A 7,123-nucleotide genomic window follows, 5' to 3' on the forward strand; every position below is an offset into this window, starting at 1 on the left:
ATCCCGACTGCTACATTGTTGACAATGCTGAAGTATGCTTTGCTCCAGGTGGAACTTCTCGGGATGTTTTCCCAGTAATGGAAGTGTCAGCCATGCAAAGTCTGGATGGCATTTTTTGTGCTGACGAATTCTCGAGGGACATAACCTGCCCCCTGAAATGTCCTTGCATTCTCCAACAAGGCTTTTGTTTCTCTATGTGGGTTCTTTGCTAGGTGGGAGAGGGAAAAATGGGCACTGGAATGGTAAAGTATCAGCCAGCAGCTGTTGCGTGAGTGACAACTCAAGGGCTTGTGATATGAGAGGCACAGAGGAGAGGAAGACAGCAATAGCTGTGCTGTCCAACATAAAATGTGCTGGTGTGTTCAGGAAAAGACAGTACCTTATAAGAGGTATCTTGGAAACAATAATATTTGCATGCACTTATGGGTAGAAGGGTCTTGGTGCACAGTGTCTGTGATGTTTATATGAGGATTCGGGGGTCGGGAGAATGAAATACTGTAATGTTGGCAGGGGAGCTTTTGACAGGGATCTACATTGTCAATTTAAACTAGACAGACTATGTCTGAAGAAAATGTCTGTCATCACATTGTCCCAGGTTGATGATGAGGTAAAATAGCAATAGATTCCTCTGGTAATTTTTTTTAAGTGAAGCAAAGAAGTCTTTCTTTTTTTTCTAATAGGAGATATGCCTGAAGCTATTCTGTGACTACTGCTCTATGCAGTTATTTCCTAAGGTCTGTTGCACCTCTTGTGGGTTTGTGCTAGTAAATTAGATTTCCTCTGGCATCTCTCTCACACTGTTATTAACTTCTGGACAATACCTATATTTGACTAAACAAATTAATATTCAGTCAACAATAAGACTTTATTCATTTTGATTAAAATAATGAGATAAAAGTTCGGTTTAAAGAGTTTGTGAGGCTCTTGCAATCGTAATGAATGTGTTAGGCAGCATAAACAATTTACAGATCAGGTCATTTAGCCAAGCAAATTTAATAGGTATAAAAAGTCATGTAGAGGGAAAAAATCATTATATTGAGGTAGATAAATTAATGATGTGTTGAAAATTTAGCTTTGGATGAAAGAGAGAATGTATGTATGTGTGTGTCTGTATATATATATATATATATATATATATATATATATATATATATATATATATATATATATATATATATATATATATATATATATATATATATATATATATATATATATATATATATATATATATATATATATATATTCAGTTCTATGTAAACTCTTTAATTATTTTGAACAAAGATGGAGAATTTTTCACTCTTTTATTTTTATCAACAGCAGTTTCAACCAGTTGTTGCCATTTAAAATAATCAGAAACTATGTCAATAAATGAAGCATATCAAAATATTTTTGTGATGCCTAAGTGTTCTTGTTTTTATTCAGTAAGGACATCTGCAGTTGCTCAACCACAACATTATAACTGTGAGAAATCTGTTATTTTGTTATTCCCTTTCTTTGCCTTTTAACTAAATGTAACTTTCATTGTTTGTTGTTAATGGTAAAGACATTTGCTGCTTGATGATTTATGTTAAAAATGCATGTATTTTATAAACATACATGCCTGTTTAGTGGTCATGTTCATTGATTCAAAATATATAATTCTCCAGGAAATAAATTTACTTTGTTCAGAGAAATAAGTTGAATAAAATAATGTTAAAATAAATGTAGTAATTTAATAATATACAAAATTTGGATTTATGATGATGAACCTTATACAAATGTGTTCTCCCTTTCTTGTTTAACTGTTCAATTAAAGAGAATTAAACAATAATACAAATAAAGAATTGTTTGTAATTGTAATTTAAAAAAATACTGAAATTAAATAAACTGAATTAACTGAAGGTGGAGAATCTTTTTTGTAAATAATATGGTACTATACAAAAGTGTAAAATTATATTTGTAACATTAGTTAGCACAAAGGTTGTTTTATTAATTTATGTTTTATAATAATAAACAAACATGTTTTAAACTAAATGTATCTTATATAAATATATATATTATTATATAAAAAATAAATAATTTAGTTGTGGGCTTGTACATTATTTTTTTAATCAATTTCTTTGGTTTTGCAGAAATTCTTTTAGACAAAAAAAATATTTCTAGTAATCTAGAATAATTTCTTAATAATTGTGGGCAACAATGGTTTTCAAATGAAGGAAGTGTTTGTTTAGTGCAGCAGATTATTGCTGTAATGCTTACGACTGATATCTGAGTTTAACTGAAGTGATGATTGTAAATGTGCAAACATTTGGTGTCTCAACATTAGTTTTCTTATTATCCTATTATAGGATGCTTGTTTCATAGAACTGTGATGCCAATTTCTGTGGTTTAAATGAATATCATGTTTTATTTTATATAATCAGAGATACACATTTAATCGTATCATTACACCTTTAATTTATGAGCAATATAACTGTCCATTATTTTAGAGTTTTCTTTGTCTTTCTGTGTGATAATGACCATACAGAAAGACTTCCTCCATTTATGGAAACCCAAAACTTAAGCTCTTTGAGTTTCCATGGAAAAAAACACATAGGATAATGTGTGAAAAACTTAAATGTAAAATCAGCTATGATATTTGGGGGGTCTGGCAAACTTTCTTTGGGTGTGTCTTCGCGGATATCGCGTTAATTGTATGCATCCGGGAAATAGCATGAGCTGCTTAGACCAAGTAAGAAGCTTCGTTTGTGTGACGTCATTATTCCGCGAAAAAACAGCATGGTCAGGTTAGAATATAGAGGCATGAACCACGCACAGTCATCAGAATCAGACCCGAGTTAACTTTTTTGGCGTTATTTGAGAGGGGCTATGTGATGCTCCTATAGTGTCTTTTTGTTTTAAGACTGTTTGTTTACTGAGATGGATATATCCCGACGAAGTTTAAAAGATGCTCATATTATATTGGCTTCTTGAGTCTTGAAATGAGCTCAAAGGAAACTAAAGGCGTTGATTTTGAGGGTTTGAACACGTCACTTAGTGGGGGAGTCAAAACGTTGCTGAAATGTATATATTTTTATATGTATATAATGTGTATTTTATGCTAATAAATTCATGTGACGTTTGTTTACACATGTAGGCTACGTTTAAAAAAATAATAAAACGTTCTAATGATGAATATTTTAGTAATTTATTAGTTATTGTTTTCTTTAAAAAGAACGTTTGAATGATATCCACCCATAAGAAGTTTAAAAAAGGAAAGGAAAGCTTTATATTTTCAAAAAGAAAAAGCATGCATCCTTGATGGTGTTATGAACTCGTAGTGCCCATTGTTTGAAGCTATTAATGCCGGCATTTGGATGTCTTGAAACCCACTCATGATGCCCTGCATTACCGAAATTTCACGTGTCGGCTGCGTGTGGGTAACACTGCAGTTTAAATAACGCACATGTTTAAACAAGGAAATGCAATTACTAGACTTTCCAGCATTTGAATTAATTGGAATTGCTTAATTATCCCTAAATTCCAAAGCTGGTCGCTGAAATAAATCATTTTTGCGTGCTCTGTTAATTTAACTTCATAAGGCTCAGTAATATAATAAAAATATGACTAGACGTATGAGCAGACTAACTTTGAAAATATAGGCTAATAGAATATATTTGTTATTTTTTGTATTATTATTATTTTTCCCTTTAATCATAAATTGTAATCATTTTATCACCTGTATCACTTTATCTTATAGGATACGGTCTTTATAATACAGATATCTTTGACTTTCTCAGAGGGCTGCAGATTGGCTATTTCTGTCACTCTGCTACATTTGTATAAATTTATTTATGGCATCTGCACGCGGCAGACTCTGAGATGCAGCAGCGTTCATCAGGCGATTGGCAAAATAGATTAGGTTCTTCCTGGCAAGGTGAACTTCCACAGACAAAGTCTGCCCAGTAACAATCCGAAAGCCTCAGACGCGCGCAGAACAACTATTGGCTATGCAAATTGATCAAAGAGGGGGTGGAAACAACAGCGAGGGGAAAAAAAAGGTTTTAAAGAGACATTTCCTATCACATTTTTAAAGTGTTGAAACGAAGCAACTGTTGCAAAGCACATAGCTGTGGTCTGTTGAGTTCTTCAGAATCACTGTTTAGAAGCTGGAGAGCCTCGAGATGCACCATGATCAATAACTCACTAAAGATGTTCCCTTGAAGGTCTTTGAAGACACACTAAGGCTATTTAACCCTATTATACGAAATGTTGACCTGTTTTGACTCTTTGCTGCTTTAGTGACTTTCTGAATGAGTTTGTGCGATATGCATTTTGAAATCGGTCACCTGCATAGCAGATCACAATTATGGAACGCTCACATCTTCTTTTGAGACTTGCTATTTTTAATCATAAGTAGAGACGATAAGAATGCTTTATATAATACACTGGGGGCAGCGCAAGAGAAATAACTATCATTCAGCTGATATCTCTGTCGAGAGAGCGTTGCTTCATGCTTTCGCTGCATTTCCTAGAAAGCTATCTCGTTGACCACAAGGCGTTGCAGCTTCATGTAGCTCTATTTTGACTTTGTGATGACGATGTGGCGTTTAGTGTCCCTAAAGTTAAAAAAAGAAAGTTTTCTGACCGTCCATTGGTCTAATTTGCGCATATGTCTGCATGGCACAACTGTATTGTCAACTAGGAAATGCATTTCATATGCATATTATTTGATAAGAAATTACATCGTAAAACCCCCAAACCACTTTTTTTTTAAACTTTGAGATATTATATGTAAGTTGAGTGTTGCATTGGGTGCACTGTGTTTATGGTTACACTGTAATGAATTGCTGTAAAAATTACAGCATTATTTTACAGCCGCGGACTGTTTTTTAATAATACAGCATATTGCTGTAAACTGCAATGCATTCTGGGGTCACGTGTAGGTCTGACTCAAATTTACAGAATTTTGCTGTAAATTTCAAATCTTCGGAGCCGCATCGTCAACGGTCGAGGAGATTAACGTTAAAGACAAGAGGAGTGATTCACAACTGTGGTAAGTGACTTCAGTTTTTTATATTTCTTGTTTGGTAGTTTATAGTATATGAATGCATCTACATTCGCGGATTATATTGGTAACCCCAGATTCAAGCATCATCCGTCCGCGGGGCGCGAGGCAGAATTGCGCGGGGTTTCAGTAGCGCGGTCGCGGTAGGATTTCACACATCCCCCGGCGCTATAGCAGCCATGGACAGAAAATCTCTGGAATCCTTCGTTATGAATGACATGTTTCAGTGCTAATAGTTTATATTCACTGTAACTTAGTGTTTATCAGCACACTTCGTCGTGATTATTTTATGATGTAAAACACCTTTGCACATGCAGTCATCTGTTAACACGGGCGCCGAAATAAAACGCCTTTCTAAAGCCTCGCGGTCAGTCAGGGTCGCTCACGGAGGATGTGTGTGTCATATAAATTCTCAGTGGTGCTTTTCTAAGAGGTTAACGTAACCAGTGAGATGTAGATTTTTTTTGAGCATTTGCTAACTTCAGGTAACGTTAATGTGAAAACTTTAACAAATCTGTTTGATATAAAGTCTGCTTTGTATAGTTAGCCTAATTTATTACCTTAGGGCGACCAAATACGTTTTCCTTGAAATTATTAAATGTGCTAGTTATATATATGTGTCTATATTTATGTCGGCCGGCAAATCTTGTGTGTATTTTGGCACAGGGTGCACAAATGCTCCTTATCAGTGCGGTGACACTTGAACAAATGAACTGATCATGCGCGACACTGACCAATAAACAAACGAGTTGTTTTATTGCGTCTATGACTTGAATCTTATCATCAGTTGTAGTGATGGGAAGTTCGGATCATTTTACCGAATCGGACTTTTGAGTCTCGTTCAGCAAAATGAACGAATCTTTTTTCGAGTCATTTCAAATGAACGAACAACCAGAAGGTTCAGGAAGACAAAAACAAAGTGCTTGCAGTCTGTTTCACATTAGGAGGCATTTTGCTGCATAATCGATCCACCACAAACCATATGCAACTATGGAAGCTCAACTTCCATTAAATGGACTGAAAACGCTCAAGTAACGTTATAGGTCTCAAAACGCTTGCTCTGCGCCAGTGGATACACACCATAGACAGTAAAAGAAATATGTGCATGTCATATGGGCATGCACTTCCGCGTTTCAGAGATCCGCCTTTTACTTTCCGTCAACATTACATTAATTAACGTTTAGAAAATTTATTTTTGACATTTGTGAATCAGTTCAGAATCGTCTGCTTATGCATTGCGATACATTTAAGAATCACATTTTTATCCCACCCCTACTAAATATAGTATGTAATGTAAATGTAAAAATCTGAAATACAAAAAAAAAAAAAAATGGTATAGGTATTAATTACTATTGTGATATTGATTGTTTTAGGAGACACTTTGACAAGTGGGCACTGGATGCTGAGTATTGAAGGCGAGGTGGTGTGTGAGGGCACTCAGCCCAGTTTCCTGTCCGGCCTTGCCACTCTGTTTGCTGCTTATTACTAGTTTAATCTTGAGTATCAGGAGGAAGCAGTGTGTACCTTGGAGTTCATTCAAAGGTAATGGTTGAATTCTAACAACTTCAGAACCAGCATTTTATAGATAAGTTATATCAGAACATTCCTTTTAATAATGTTATGTTATCAGTGTTATTTCTGTTGATGCCTTTAAAACAATGTGTCTTAACTCGAGAAGAGAATATATTTGTCTCCCTATTTAACACCAGCAAGCTATTGAGTTAAATATGTTTTTTTTTTATTATTAGTGGACATCTCCAACTTTCTTGGAGGTCCTAAAACCGATCTTAATTACATATTGTCTGTTTCATGACCCTTTAGGTGCTTTGTGGGCATAAATCCAGAGAGAGGACCCAAAGCCAAGGGAAAAGTGCCATCGAAATAAAAACAGGACAAGTGATACAGAAGAAAATGTGTGGCAGTCAACCCACATGTTGCCACTCTTCTGTGCAAATTCCAATGGAATTTCTGAAATGTAAGGATACACACACACCAAGATTGCGTCTTCCTTTTATTGTTCTCTATCTGCCTTTGACTGTACCTCTCATCCCTCTGTCTCTCTCTGACTGTACCTCTCATCCCTGTATCTGTCTC

Source organism: Carassius auratus, chromosome 25 (genome assembly GCF_003368295.1).
Source record: "Carassius auratus strain Wakin chromosome 25, ASM336829v1, whole genome shotgun sequence".
Lineage (NCBI taxonomy): Eukaryota > Metazoa > Chordata > Actinopteri > Cypriniformes > Cyprinidae > Carassius > Carassius auratus.